The sequence below is a fragment of the Polypterus senegalus genome, chromosome 8, assembly GCF_016835505.1.
Source record: "Polypterus senegalus isolate Bchr_013 chromosome 8, ASM1683550v1, whole genome shotgun sequence".
In the NCBI taxonomy this organism is placed as follows: domain Eukaryota; kingdom Metazoa; phylum Chordata; class Cladistia; order Polypteriformes; family Polypteridae; genus Polypterus; species Polypterus senegalus.
The window spans coordinates 81133020-81149496 of record NC_053161.1 but is presented as its reverse complement, the minus strand read 5'-3'; the positions used below and the strand labels follow the sequence as shown (position 1 = coordinate 81149496).

Genomic DNA, 16477 nt, shown 5'->3' with positions numbered 1-16477 from the left:
CCTCTTCTACTTCTTTTTCCGGTTTGTCAGACCAACCTGAGGCAACCCGAGGCCTTTGCTGCCAGCTGTTGGACGCCATTCACAACTACATATCTAAATACGAAGTCTTTTTTTTTCTTAAAAGAATAAATATGTCAATATCCATTAATCCATCTTCAAAACCTGTTTATCCACACAAGGACTGCGATGACTGATTTTCCTATATGCATATTCAAAAGGCTAACGTTGTTAGAAACTCAGGTGAGTTTATCATATAGATATACAGTACTACTGTATATTCCTAAATGATTTAAATATAAAAAATTAGAAACACTTAGTATTTAAGAGTCTCTTTAAATATGTAGAAATACCTCTAAATAACTTGAAAATCTCAATATATATCTAAATGATTTAAATACATCTTTCAAACACATCACTATATAAGATATATGTAATGCCTTTCAGCAGATTTCAAATGATGTACTGATATCTTAAGTTGATTTATAACTATCTTCATGAAGACCCTATCTCTAAAAATTATTGCATTATTGCACTACCTCACAATAAGAAGACCAGGATTCACATCCCAGGTCCTCCCTGTGATGAGATTACAGGTTCACCCCAAATCCGCCTGGGTTTCCTGCCCTGTCTGGGGATTGATCCTGCCTTGTTGGATAGGATTCAACTTCCCCACAACCCTGTTCTGAATAAGCAAGTTAAAAAATGCATTGATGGATGGATGGATTTCACCAGGTTCTGAAGTCACCCTAACTGTATCTTATTACCTTGTGCAGTGACGGACCTAAATATTTGGGGCCCTGAAGCTTGAACTGTAATGGGGACCATTCACATCCAGCAATGATGTCTGGGTAACTATTGTTCATAAACGTAATAGGCTTAAGCTAATGTAACACTATTTGACCTTTATTACTTACATTACGTTTCTAAATATAACATTTATTTTTGAGTAGGAGTATGAATACTTTATACAGTATATTCTTGTCTAGGACGCTGTCATGAAGGCTATTAATGGTAACATTGTAATTGCCTTTTCATTGGCTCCCCTTTTTGGTTACAACATCCATCCATCATCCAACCCACTATATCCTAACTGCAGGGTCACAGGGGTCTGCTGGAGCCAATCCCAGCGCGCAAGGCAGGAAACAAACCCCGGGCAGGGCTCACACACACACTCACACACCAAGCACATACTAGGGACAATTTAGAATCACCAATTCACCTAACCTGCATGTCTTTGGATTGTGGGAGGAAACACACGGAGACAAGGGCAGAACATGCAAACTCCACACAGGGAGGACCCGGGAAGCGAACCCGGGTCTCCTAACTGCAAGGCAGCAGCGCTACCCTTTTACTCTTTATATGTACCAAAGAAGATATGTTTATTACCTTTTATTTTTTTCTGTATTTTAATTATACATAGGTAACATTAACTTATTGTAATAGTATTATAAATTTTAATATATTTTAAGATTTTTATAAGAGTTTCTGTTATAAATGTTAATAGTGTTTTACATTATTCAATTATTAGAAACACCCTAAATTTGAATGTTTTTCTATTTATGGCTAGCCTAAATGATACTTTAATAACCTTGTAATTTTAATTTTAACTATTATTTTGTATTGAAGTACTGTACACTATATTATGAATATTACTTTTTTATACCCAACAACCACATGAACACAGCATAGTGTAGCCGTTAAATGCTGGGTCTTGGAAGGCAAATATCATTAAAGCCTTCCCCAAATCTTACATAAGGGGTCTGATCCGTGTGAAGTCCAGTTAAAGCAAGTTGAATTAACGAATATCGGGCTGAATTGTTCCAGAACACCTGGATTTAGACAAACCTGTGTTTCTGGAATAGATTGTGTCAGAATTGCGAGATCCATAAGGCCAAAGAAGCAGATAACTCACTGATCCTGCTTTCTGAAACCGATTCAGATTTTGGCTGTTCCAGAAAGAAAGGTTTTGCAAAATCCATCTTAGTTACTAGGGCAACCAATGATCTGAAACTAACCTACAAAAGAGCAAGTTTAATGTGAAGGATTAATGTTTAGAGACAACAATAATTAAAGAGCAAAGCATTCAGTCATAAGATCAGAGGTCATTAATGTCCTGTCATGAAATGCTGCACTACTTAACAGGCATAAAAAGCCAACCAAATGTTAAAAACGTCATGGCCTTTTTAGATTGAACAATCGACACCAAAGCAGAATTAACACAGAAGATACTACCCAGCGAAACATAGTCAGTCTTCGGTCAGACACTGTGGCCAGCTTTGAGAACTTCAGTGGTGAAATACTCAGTTCCCCATGAAACTCAGATTATTAAACAGAGCTCTGAATGTTCTACTACACCTGCATGCATAAACATTACCATTTTACATGCAAGGTTTTAAAATAGGAAACATTCAGTGTAACACATTGATGAAAATTATACACATTTGTTTGCGAACAGCAGCAATTTTAATAAGATTCATAATGATTGAATGCCATCATGCCACGCATACTGGAAAATCACAATTGCTAATAAGTGTGTCAAACTATGAAGCAGTGTCTACACACATACACTCTCACCCTGGCTGTCTTCCTAAATCAGAAATAAATAACTACCATGAAAGATTAATTATGTTAAGTCACAGATAAGGCAACTAATTTTAAACTGTGGTATTTCTGATCAATAATAACTGATAATAGACTCACTGATGGAAGCTACCCATTTTCAGCCCCTGTGTGGAGTCCCTCACCTTTTAAAGAAAAGCCTCTGAAGACTGTCCCCTACAGCAGTACTGTAGTTCTGTAATGGAATAAAGCAACAATATTACTTCTACAATGCTTTGTAGTTCATTTACTGTACCTGATGGCTTTTACTAATGAAGCGCAAGTATGTATTTCAAATGTATATCATATGTATATCAATGTGTCCTTTTATCTGTCATTAAAAGAATATGAGATGCCACACACATAATTATTGCACAGATGTTAAGGCAAATTATCTGGGGTCTCATGTTTGAACAGGGTAACCATACATACAAAGAGTGTGTACTGTAAGTCTTCTCATATGTATGTATGTGTATATATATATATACTAGCAAAATACCTGTGCTTCGCAGCGGAGAAGTAGTGTGTTAAAGAAGCAATGAAAAAGAAAAGGAAACATTTTGAAAATAACATAACATGATTGTCAATGTTATTGTTTTGTCACTGTTGTGAGTGATGAGTGTTGTTGTCATATATATATATATATATTTACACACACACACAAACATACACACATACATACATACATACACACACATATATACACACAAATACATATATATATATATATACATACACACACACATATATAAACATATATATACATATACATACATATCTACATATATACACACACAGCTATTTCATATCAGTGCAATACGCTGTTTGTTAAAACGGATGACACCCGCTCTTACGTGCAAGTCTGCGTGGATATTATGAACTATCGTATTTGTTCAAGTTCTATTTAAATTTTAAATAGAAGGAATTTTTATTTAGTCGACAGAAATATCTTTGGTAGGAATGGTAAAACAGACAGGAATATTATTCCTGAATAAATCAACTCAAACCTTAAACAACTTATAATATTTTGCTCTCCATAAAAATATATCCTGTCTAAATTATACAAGTTAGAAATAAAGTAAACATTAAAAGAACAAACATTCAAATTTCTTTACTCTTATGTAATTTTATATTTTATAAAAATAAACTTAGATTTTAAATATCCCAAAAGATTTTGCTCTCCATAAAAATATATCCTGTCAAAATTATACAAATTCAAATATGAACATGCTGCATAACAAAACCTGGAAATATAAATAAAATGTGTTCCTTTCAGCAATAACAAATCAAATCATTCAGTTGTCTTTGCTCATATGTCATTTTAGAGCTGGACGCCTGGCATCTTTTTGGCAACAGGTTCGTTTCTGTTTGGTGTGAGGTTCTGTGTTGTGGAGATTCTCAGGATGGATTGCAGGTGCTCATCAGTGAGGCGACTCCTGTGTGCTGTTTTGTTAGTCTTTATCACTGAGAAGAGCTTCTCACACAGATATGTGCTACCAAACATGCACAAGGTTCGAGCCGCATGTAGACGGACTTTTTGTTCTTCAAAGTCACCAAAGCGCCGTGCAAACTCAGTGCGCTCAGTTTATCAGCAAAGTGCGTATTTGGGAACACCGTAGTGACGACTTGGTTTAACATTACTTGGCAACAGGGAAAGTGGGGCAAGTGGTTGTGTCTCCCATAAAAGCAGCTCAATTGAAATCACTTTGTGATTGTGCACGGTAAAACGTCCGCTGAAGTGTCAGATTCTTATTTAATTCTTCTGCTTTCTGTATCTTCTGCATTGCATTCAGGTCTTTCAGGTTACCCTGATGTTTTGTTTTATAGTGCCGTCTTAGATTAAATTCTGTAATTACAGCCACATTAGCTCCACAAATGAGACACACGGGTTCAGTAAACATATACTCAGCCTCCCATCGGTTTTTAAAGGCTCTATTTTCAGAATCAACTTTTCTCTTCAGCATCGTGTGAGCTAGCTTCGCAATAACTTGCAGCATCTTAAGGTAGACTTGATTAACGCGGTAACTGTTCGGCAAGGCAGCTGAAGCGCTGCATTATGGGATCTGTAGTTTATTGTGTTACCAGCGCTTCATATACCCGGGCTTTAATAACAATAATACAGTATATAAAATGATCTCGCGGGCGGATATAATTACACGCCGGGCCGGATGTGGCCCGGCCCTTGAGTTTGACACATATGGACTAAATAGAACTTGAAAAGATATATTTTTCAAATGTGATCGCGCAATTCAGATAGAGTTGACGCGCACTACAGCCTGCATGCCTCAATAAGTCATCCTCCCCTTGCCCTTACTTTTTTACCGTTCATCTAATGAATACACTGAGTATGGCTTTACCAAAACAATCACTGATGGCGAATAAAGTATCCATTATTCGAGTATGTAGATCGGGTTATATATATATACATATATATATATATACCCGCGTATCGCAGCGGAGAAGTAGTGTGTTAAAAAAGCTAGAAAAAGAAAAGGGAACATTTTAAAAATAACGTAACATGACTGTCAATATACAGTATTTGTTTTGTGAGTGTTACTGAGTGTTGCTGTCATCAAGGATTTGATTATCATTATTTCTTTCAATCAGGTTCGTATTTGTAGGATGTGTTGTGTTCAAGTTACATTCCGTGTTTGTCAATCGTTGTAAAGATGACAGGTTTCATTCATCGATTCGTTTCTTACTGCATCAATAAACAGCTCGTCTTCTTCTTTATCTGAGACCTGACACACTGCATGCACGGGTTTTTTTTACACTGTCTTCCTTTAGCGGGACATTGACTTTTTCCAACGTGTGCTTTGTTTCCGCAGTAGTTGGATTTATGAATATGCTTGTATGTATGAGACGCTTCATATTTTTGCTGCCTTTTCAATTGTGTAATTCGGTTTTGTTCAGCTCTTTGGAACTGTTGTTTTTATCTGTGCACTGCGTCAGTTCACGTGAGCCGCTCGGTGTACATGCATCGAAGGTTCCCAGCTGTGCTGGTGCCATCTCGTGCTATGTCCATGGCTGTATTTAATGTTACCTTAGTCCTGGCACTTAAAACTTTCTCTCGCAGTTTCGCTGAGTTTGTGTCAAACACCACCCTGACCATCTCATCTTCCTCTCCATAAGCACAGTCCTTCACCCGTGAATATTTAGTGGCAGTTTGCTATTGGATTGCCGCTGACGGACGGCCTTATATGGGCAGGCACTAAATTACAAACGCCAGCCTGTCTATGAACTTAATTTAAAGTGTAGGTTTACATCGTGCTTTGTTTCCAAGTAGCAGAACTCATGAATATGGTTGTATATGTCACTCGCTTCGCTTCTTATTGTTTCGCTGCCTTCTCAATTATATAATGCATGTTTTCTTCAGCGCTTTTGAGGTCTTCCTGGTTTTCTATGTACTGCGTGATTACGTGGGAGGCGTGATGATGTCACACGAAACTCCGCCCCACGGCGTTGAAGCTCATCTCCATTACAGTAAATGGGAAAAACTGCTTCCAGTTATGACCATTACGCGTAGAATTTCGATATAAAACCTGCCCAACTTTTGTAAGGAAGCTGTAAGGAATGAACCTGCCAAATTTCAGCCTTCCACCCACACGGGAAGTTGGAGAATTAGTGATGAGTCAGTGAGTGAGTGAGTGAGTGAGTGAGTGAGTGAGGGCTTTGCCTTTTATTAGTATAGATATATATATATATATATATATATATATGAAAGTAATTAATCTTTGCTTTTTTGTCATGTAATTACATTTCAATAAAGGGTTTATTGTAAATAATATCTGACATTCCTCACAGTAATGTCCAGAACAACTTTGTATGCTGAACATTTAATTTCATGGATCTTGGACTGTTTGATATCATTAACGTTGAAAAAATGGAATATAACGTTTACTCTACGGTATATAATATTTAAAGTAAATATCGCCAGGGTACATTTTGGTACAATGCACAATTTTCTGCAAAAAGTTTACATGGATTTCACTAATTGACTGTTTTATGCATTCATTCTTTCAGTGTTATTTATTTACTCCATCTACCTTTCATTTTCTTCCTGTTATTCTTCTTTCAGAGGATATGCTAATAATCTAGGCTATTCAGTGCTCAACTAACAAAATCTTATAAATTTTGCCATGAACGCAAGTTAATCAGGATAAACCTACCCAGAACTGCATGAATTGATTAAAATCCGATGTTCTGGATCCAGTTACGTTTTACAGGTTGTGGCACAGGAACATTGTAACATACTCATGGAACAGTGGCAAAGAATAGTGGCCTTTTTCCACAGGTCAGTGGCCTTCCTTGCATTATAGGCTACATAACATGCCTTTGCACAGTACACAGGACGCCAGGTTAAGGCGCAGTATGGGCCCTTTAATAGCCAGCAGCCATTAGTACACTAGACAGTTCCAATAACAGATGCCATTATAACACAACTTTTTTTCTCCTCATATTCAAAGACCATTGCAACACAATACATAATGTTTGCAATTAAACCATCAAACACAAAACAATCAAAGAAAAACAGAGTAGGGTTACAGCATTGACGTCACATGTGATGAAGACCATGGAGAGTCTGCTGCTTCACCACCTGAGGCCACAGGTCCGCCACGTCCTCAACCCTCTGCAGTTTGCATACCAGGAGAAGGTGGGAGCGGAGGATGCCATCATCTATATGCTACACCGATCCCTCTCCCACTTGGACAGAGGCAGTGGTGCTGTAAGAATTATGTTTCTGGACTTCTCTAGCGTCTTCAACACCATCCAACCTCAGCTCCTTAGGGACAAGCTGACAGAGATGGGAGTAGATTCATACCTGGTGGCATGGATCGTGGACTAACTTACAGACACACCTCAGTATGTGGGTTTTGAGAACTGCAGGTCTGACATTGTGGTCAGCAACACAGGAGTGCCGCAGGGGACTGTACTTTCTCTGGTGCTGTTCAGCCTATATACATCGGACTTCCAATACAACTTGGAGTCCTGCCATGTGCAAAAGTTTGCAGACGACACTCCTATCGTGGGCTGCATCAGGAGTGGGCAGGAGGAGAATAGGAACCTAATCAAGGACTTTGTTAAATGATGCGACTCAAAACCAAGGAGCTGGTGGTGGATTTTAGGAGGCCCAGGCCCCTCATGGACCCCGTGATCATCAGAGGTGACTGTGTGCAGAGGGTGCAGACCTATAAATACCTTGAAGTGCGGCTGGATGATGAATTGGACTGGACTGCCAGTACTGATGCTCTGTGTAAGAAAGGACAGAGTCAACTATATTTCCTTAGAAGGTTGGCGTCCTTCAACATTTGCAATAAGATGCTGCAGATGTTCTACCAGACAGTTGTGGCGAGCGCACTCTTCTACGCGGTGGTGTGCTGGGGAGGCAGCATAAAGAAGAAGGATGCCTCACGCCTGGACAAACTGGTGAGGAAGGCAGGCTCTATTGTAGGCACAGAGCTGGACAGTTTGACATCTGCGGCAGAGCGACAGGCGCTGAGCAGGCTCCTGTCAGTCATGGAGAATCCATTGCATCCACTAAACAGTGTCATCTCCAGACAGAGGAGCAGCTTCAGTGACTGGCTGTCACTGTCCTGCTCCACTGACAGACTGAGGAGATCAGACCTCCCCCACACTATGCGACTCTTAAATTCCACCCCGGGAGGGGGGTAAATGTTAATATTATACAAAATTATTCTCTGTCTGTTATACCTTCATTGTTATCACTCTCTAATTTAATTTTGTTCTTTATCAGTATGCTGCTGCTGGAGTAAGTGAATCTCCCCTTGGGATTAATAAAGTATCTATCTATCTACAATTCACATTGGAGTTATTACTTTTATACACCTTATACAGCTGTTTTTTTTCTTTTGCTGCTTCTTTATCTACACTAGAGTTTTTTAAAAGTTTGAACTAATTTTAAATTTTGGTATTAGCCTGATCTGCTTTATATTCAAAATATGTTTTTGAACCTATTCTACTGCTCCTCAACCGTTTATATGCATAAAATCTTATCCCAGTTCCTCTTTTTTAAACTTTGCTGTATCTGTTCAAAATTTACCCTACCAACGCATAACAATGGTAGTATTTACATCCATGCTCTCTGTAAACACTGAGAATTGTATTATATTATACCTGTAGTCAAGTTTATCATTGTTATTACAAAATACTAAATCTAGGCAGACTTCCCCTGGTTTGGAGCTTTAACATACTGTGTTACAAAACACTCACTGAAAACTAAAAACTATTTCTCTTGTGCTCTGCTATTTGTAAGGATGGCTTGTTTAATATTTGGGTAATTAAAGTCCCCCAAGGCTATAATATCCCCCTCTAAACTTTCTTTTAATATTATTAAAAGGATGTGCATTGAATTTGCAGTCTGAAAGGGTGCCTATTACACACTCCTAAAGTAAGACCTCTGTCCCTAGTACTTTCTAGTCTAATCCAGACGTCTTCACTAAGATATTGCTCAATGTACAACTGAAGAAGACATAAATGGCAACATCCTCTCCTTTTATTTCCTATCATTCCTAAAAACTGTGACCATCTAGGTTATCCCCATCTTTGTTTGTTACTAGGTTTCTGTTATTGCTGTTACATCATAATAATAGCTAACTATAACTAATTTACAGTACATGTTTTGTTTTTGATACTTATAGGATTCAAGCTAACTATTTACAATGTTTTACTTATTTTACTTTGGCACTTTAACTTAGGGTTAGAAATTAATTTATTATGCATATTTGTTTTTACACTACTCTTTGTCCCTTCAAATGCAGTTCTAAACCTGGTCAGTCCTAAACTCACTGCGCCACCATTTTTCTAGCTTAAACAATCCTCATCTAACCTACTCGCTGCAGTGCACTTGACTTTCTGTCAATCATATCACTTACTCATTGGCGTCTAGAGTCTCTGAGTAAAAAGAACAGCAGCAACAACAAGCCCTTGTTGGGCTCACATCTGCTTCCTTCGATGCGGCACGGTACTATCTGCCTCACCTTGTGCCTTTTCTTTGCGGTTTTATCTCCAATCAGCAAGACTAAATATGTCACACACATTCATTAAAGATAATAGCCATACTGTGGAAAGTCAGGGTTTATAATAAACGTGTCTGCAAACATTATATTGGCGACATACAGAGAGACCGCAACAGGCACTCGCCAATTGCATGCATCAAACCAGTGTGTGAGGGACGGAGCAATCTGAGATGAGGCTCCGCTCGTTGCTGCCGCACCTCGCATTTCTCTCCTGTAAGGAAATGCGCCAATTCAGCGATTTTGACTATAAAAATGATCAAAATTATTGGAATCATACAGAAAACAAATTTATAGCACAGACCATTTAAGTTATGTTATCATTGTTTTTACTTTTCATGATGACAGGTGAGGTGCCTCCCCTGACTGCACGTCCCCGGTTTGGAGTGCCGAATGCAAATCATCCATCATCAGTCCACTTGTTAAACTGAGTAACCATTTTTTTTACTCATTTAGTGTTTATTAATTAGGAAACTGGTAAGTGGCATATGAAGTGATGTCGTGGGGCACGTCTTACAGTTGGTAATGTGCAGTTAGACATTCCGTTACTCACCTGCCTCCCTACTATAAGAATCAATCTCCTCTAGACAGCATTTGTTGTTTATTAAAAGTTAACAATATTATTTAGAAAGATGTTCAATTGTAGAGGATATTTTTATTAACTAAACAAGCATGAATGACTACCTGTGTTTGTTCTTACTAATTGCACAAAAGGTGTTCTAGTTTTTGTTTAAGTGTTTTTAATGAAGATTCGATTTTATAAAAGTATTAAATAAACTGATGTCAGTGTGTAAGACTAACATTTAGTGTCCTTTTCAATGAAACATATACATTTTTTTTTATTATTCTGCTCACTTAGGTTGCTGACAAAAAAAAAAAAAAGTTGAGAACTCTTGGTTTACAGAATGTGCTAACGGGTGGGCAATGTCGACCCTAGAGGGCCACAGTGGCTGCAAGTTATGTTCCAATCAAATTGCTTAATTAGAAACCAATCCTTGCCAGTCTCTGACTTCATTTAATTTTATGGCGCTTGTTAGTCTGCAATGCTAGGTTCTTATATCGTATTTTGTTTTCCTTTCCAAGGATATTATTCAAAATGATTTGAAGCCTAAAATGGATAATTTTCAGTCTGTCACATTTTTCTCTTAAGTGTTTTATTAAACCAAATCATGTATGATGAATCAACACAAGTGTGAATTGAAACACGTTAGACGGAGAACTGCTGGCTCCTTTGTCATTTGCATCTTATTGCTAATAAGGAGCCATTAAAAACAGTGAGTACAGCTGTTTAGGACTGAAATAAGCAATTAAGGATGGGAAACCTTAACAAGCAATACCACTAAAATGTCTCTTGAGCAATAAGTGCTTCATCAGCAAGAATTGACTTCTCATTAAGAAAATGGGTTGGAACAAAAACCTGCAGCCACTGTTGCCCTCCAGGACCGACACCTGCCACCTTTGCAGAAAAAGGTGTAGAAACACAGCCACATTACAAAATGTGTCAGATATCACAGTTTCATAGGCTACCCTAATGGAAGTCTCAAGTGGAAGCAACACAACTACCCAAAAGCAAAAGGCTCTCATGATAATAATGTCAATGAACGCTAGGCCCTGTCTATGTCAGTGACAAAACCTTGCAGCATTTCTGTAGACTGTATGGGGAGCAGGTACAGAGCAAGTAGTGGTGATAATGCATGGTTTTTAATTTTATCAAGAAGCCATTTTTGATATTTGTCTATTTTTCTGTTTCTCATTCTGCATTCTGTTTAGATTTACAGATTTTCTTGCTTTTGTACAGATAGCTAAAATGTATCATGCTTTACCTTATTCTGTTGATTTTGTGCATTTTGTACTGTAAGACCTGAATATTGTTGCAATTGACCAGGGATCATCTATAGCAGGAGCACCTATAAAAATGGCAACTTTGCACAGTTGCATGTGCATTTTCCAACTAGTTAGACAAAAGGCAAGTAGTCCTTTTAAGGGTAGTGAGCCACCTCAAAAAACTATGTACAGAGCAGTGAATCCATCAGAAATGGGACATGGAGAGGACCTACATTCCGACTCGGAGAAATGCCAAGTGCTTTGGAGACCCAAAACAAACCTGCTTGGTTCTTTGGAGGAGGTGCTGGAGAGTCTTGAGGCTCAGATCCGTAATCTGTAGTGTTGTTTTGCTGTAGCAGTACAGGGACGAAGACAGTTAGAGACTGACACCTCTGCAGCTCTACCACTGCTTCTCAATCTACTAAGGGCCAATAATGTGGAAATTGGTGGAGTTTCAGGCTTATAGAGTGGTGGAAGGTGTGGCAGATCGAGTTGCCACTGATCCCAAGTGAGCCGTGACAAGCAAGGCCAGTGGTAAAAATCTGCAGACAAAGGACTAGGCAGATCATAGAGGCATTGTGTAGAGCATTGGAGGAAGAGAGTCTCAAAGCTGGCATCCAGACCTGGAACGAGGTTTGCAGCACCAATTCAGTAAAGGAAAACATCAGAGACTGGAACATCTGTATCTCCACAAAAGGATGTTCATCTGCTTGCCTACAGCTGACCAGTGTTTAACACCTCTGTTGCATCACATGACAAAACTGCACTTAACGTCTTGGTTGCGCCACCTGCCAGTAAAGCGATCCCTTCTGATTTGCCCTCAACCAGGAATGAATCACCAAAAGAATTCGCTGCCATTACATCGTCTACAGCAGGAGGGCTAGTGAAAATGGCAAATCCACACAGTTGCGGGTGTTTTTCCCAACTAGTGAGACAAAAGTTAAGCAGTCCTTTTAAATCCATCCATTTTAGCCCTTGGTGCCAACGCTACACTGTATTAATTATTCTTTTTGTATTTAAAGCTCCCTTTATAGGATTATATGTTGTTTGCATATTATATCCTCCTGTAGTGCATGTACATGTGACAATATTGAACCTATGAACCCTATAATTACAAGGGCTGTACCTAGGCCTTATTTTGTTTGTTTCTATTTTGGGGCAAAAAAAAAAAAAACAGGATAAAGCTACTTCAAAAAAGTTCATAAAGCTGAACACAGTAAATTTAAAGGAAGCAAACTTGTGATGTGGTTTTCCCATTTACTAAATCTTTTGTATGTTGGAAGGAACAGCAAAATTGTGATTGACAAATCTTAATAATTATGATTGATTGCACACTTTCTAATAGCATCTTACTCATATGGGCTTTCATTAGGAATTTAAGAATGTATATATACTGCAGCATGGCCAGCTTCAGGGGGTCATTCAGCAGAGCTAAGCCCACCCAATATCATGTCAAGAAACCCATTCCTCACCCCCCAATGTCAGGTAAAGGATTGTAGGATTTTGGGGACTTATCACACCATTCTCTCATTATTTTTTGACTGGAGCTGGGGACAAAGGTGTCTATCTTTTAGGTATTTGTTTGCCTTTAATACTGGCTTGTTAAATTATTTTTGGTATGTAGTATATTGCGTCTGGTTTGCCTCATTGTACAATCCCAATATGATTTTTCAGTGTGGGTCTTTGCACAAGTGGACCCTGCACTGTACTTGATTGATACAGGATCAAGGGGGTTTTAGAATATTATATTTTATTGTATGAGGTCGTTTAATTTACATTAGGAAATATTTTCATATAAAGAATTTATTGATATTAGCTAAATATAACAAAATGTATAAAACAACATCCTGATAAAACAATATATCAATAATCCATTTCAGTGTCAGTTTATTAATTACATCAGAAATGCCTCGAAACAGTACATACAAAAAAGTTTTATTTTTGTTAATTATTTGCATAATCATCTGAATGTATGCCGTTGCCAACCTGACCTCGCCGTGTAGTCCATATAATGATTTACTTTTAGCTATGTTCAGGATATGTGTGTACTACACTAATTTTGGACTGCAGTATACATGCTGCCTTTCGCCCACTGCAATCGGGACGGGATTGACTCCGATTATTTGCCCCCACAACCGTCATCTCGAATTGGATTAAGCGGGTTTGACAATCAAATGTTCCGTTATGTTTTGTTACATTAGTGTAAATTCAATTCCCTGAACATATGTCATTTTCAGCACACCAACTGAATCGCACTGCCACAGATTATACATGTGCTTTTTTTTTGATTGAAAATCATTTAGTTATTTATTTTCGGACGCAGAAAGCATTTAACCAGGGTGGTGTTTTTTTACGAACAGACCCAAATTCACTCGCCGGTATTCGTGAATCCATCTATCCATTATCGCTTAACCTACTTCTGGACCTATGGGCGCAAGACAAGAATTATACCTGAAAGGGATTTCAGTCCATTGCGGTGCATATTAGTTTTTACAGTGTAGAATGAAATAAAGAAAACATTCGCACACGAGGAAGAAGTGTTACTTCTGAATCCTGGGCTATTAGCCAGTATTTGAACCCAGAGCTCTTGGGTGCATTGCGGTAGCATTTAGGCAATAACTGTGAAAATCATCAGCTCAATTTTCGATTTCTATATTGCAAAATATGGAAAATGCTGATCTTAACAATGACCATTCTGTGCGAATGAGTCGAAAGACAATTTCGGAACTAATCAGTGAAAGAACTCGGGATAAAAACAATGCATTTTAAAATGACCGCGTTGACATTACGGCAACGTCACTGCGACGCGACGGAAGAGGCAGTCATATGACACAACGTTTTGCTGTAACTTTTTGTTTTGTTTTGTTAGTTTCAGTTTTATTTGCTAACACCTTTACCTGCTGCGAGGAGGTTTTGGGGACGGTTACGCCCTTGGCTACACGGAGCATGTCTATCAGTTTCTGATTTCGAGAGCATCTTTTTTTGGGAGATTAATTTTTTTTTCAGATTGGACTAAATAAAGGTAAGGCTGCCGTATGTTTTCGTTTAATTAAGTTAGCTGTCTCCCAGATTACCTTCACTCACTGGCTTTGTTTGCGAATATTAGTCACTCCAAGGATTTGTTTTAAGAGATTTTTCTGTGTCATTCTCACATGTGCTTTACCCAGGCGCACAATGAAATGAAAGGATAGACGCCGTTCGAAACAATTCGTAGGTGGTGGTGATTTGCCAGGATGACATGGCGCGGCAGATGTTAACAGGTTTGACACCAGGAACGAAGCTCGGATCTGAGTGGTGCTTTGGCTTCCATGGTTTTCGGTTAATTGGCGATTCTGCTGAAGATTTCCCCATTGTGATCTAATGAGCTCGAAAGGGTAGCGATGTGCGACATCATAGACACGTTGGTTAGACGTATTGATGTACTCTGCATACTTGAGGATCGATTTGAACGTTGCGTTTCTTGCGACCTGGCCAGAGTTTCCTCTTTTTAAAAGCAGTGCTAAGAGTGATGTGACCGTACAATAAAAAAAAATATGAGTTAAGAAAGTAAAGGGATTACTAGTTCCCGTGTAATTTTTGAACATGGAGAAAACCTGAATGGGGTCAATTTTCCATTTTTCATACATACTTGTGTGCAATATGTTCTTTTACTCGTTATCAGTTTGTATTTTAAGAATGCAAAAGTTTTCACTCAAAATATTTTTCTGTTTAGTTTATTATGATGCTACTAAATTTTAACATTGTAATTAAAAAAACGAAAACGTGAACAGGGTACGCAATGAAATGGTGCAGTTTAAAGAACACATGTCCAGTGCTTAGCTATCCATGTGTGCAGGAAAAATGTATAGTGTGTACTTACTGTCAGTTGCGGAGTTTACACAGTGCTGTGTCCCAGTCAAATGAGACCTTCAGTCAATACTGTTATGGCTGTCATAATATATTGAAGGACACTTAGAATCTATCATGACTCATGCAACATATCTTCCTTCACACTAGCACATTGTACATTTTAAACCAGTCTTTGACTGAATGAAGTGTTCCTGAATGTTAGGATGCTTCCACAAATAATTCACAGTCCAAAAGCAAGTAATTGTTGGTCTTAATGATTACAAACCAGCGGCAATGACCTCTGCAATAATCAAAACATTTAAACGACCAGCGGGGTATTGCACAAAACCAAGATAAGGAATTAAGCTGGGATTTTCTGGTTATCCTGGCTGAATTTAGCCCTGACTCGGTTGCATGAAGGGAGGCTAAATTAATCTACATTAAGTTACTATGGAGATTTACACTTTGCAGCTAGCCTGCTCCAGAGCAGGCTAACAACCAGGCTAAGATTAATCTTAGTGATTTATCGGCTAGTTCCTCCCTAAATCCTACTAGATATTAATGTGTTTTAGTCATTTCATGGTCCTGCATTAAAAAACTAGATATACTGTCATTCATCTATTTATGCGTACTGTTATTTTAGTTATTATTGAAAACTGCTGTTCATTTCACTGTCAGAGGTTTGATGAATATATATATTATTCGAGATTTAAAGAGATTTAAAACACCCAGTGAGGAAAGCACATTTTCCTTAGCAATTATTACTTTGCTGTCCACAATGAATGCCAACACAATGCAAAAGAACTATACTATACAATATGAGAAATAGAATATAGACTATATATATCTATATATGCAAGTATACAGTAGAAATGTATTGTTGAATGATAAAAAATATCAATATATTATATTTTATTGCAGTTGATGAGATAATAAGAAATGGCTCCTCAATTTGCAAATTTGGTTTCAATTAAGTCCGTAACGAGGTCAATACGTAGTATATATAGACTAAAGATTTCTGTGTTTCCTATCCACAATGGCTTGCCCTTTGTTGAATGATGTAGTTGATGAGGAAGTTTTAATACTCAGACGAGCATTCAGGCATGAAAGAGTCTTCCGAGATAGGGCAGACCCATTGGCCTTTTCAGACGAATATCTGACTGAGAGGTACAGATTCTCAAGTGATGGCATCA

At 38.1% G+C, this 16477-nt stretch overlaps 1 protein-coding gene across 3 annotated transcripts in view; it reads left to right on the top strand.

The window, feature by feature from the left end:
* The first annotated feature begins 152 nt into the window (after nt 1-152).
* The window catches only part of fbxo18 (F-box DNA helicase 1), a 90433-nt gene continuing 74108 nt past the window's right edge, over nt 153-16477 (top strand). The window contains exon 1 of one of the 3 annotated variants that reach the window (XM_039761340.1): nt 153-240. The gene's annotated coding sequence lies outside the window, so the exon portion shown is untranslated. Of the gene's footprint in view, nt 241-14268; nt 14479-14693; nt 14717-16477 lie in introns of those variants that run through there. The other 2 variants (XM_039761339.1, XM_039761341.1) reach the window with 2 other exon arrangements.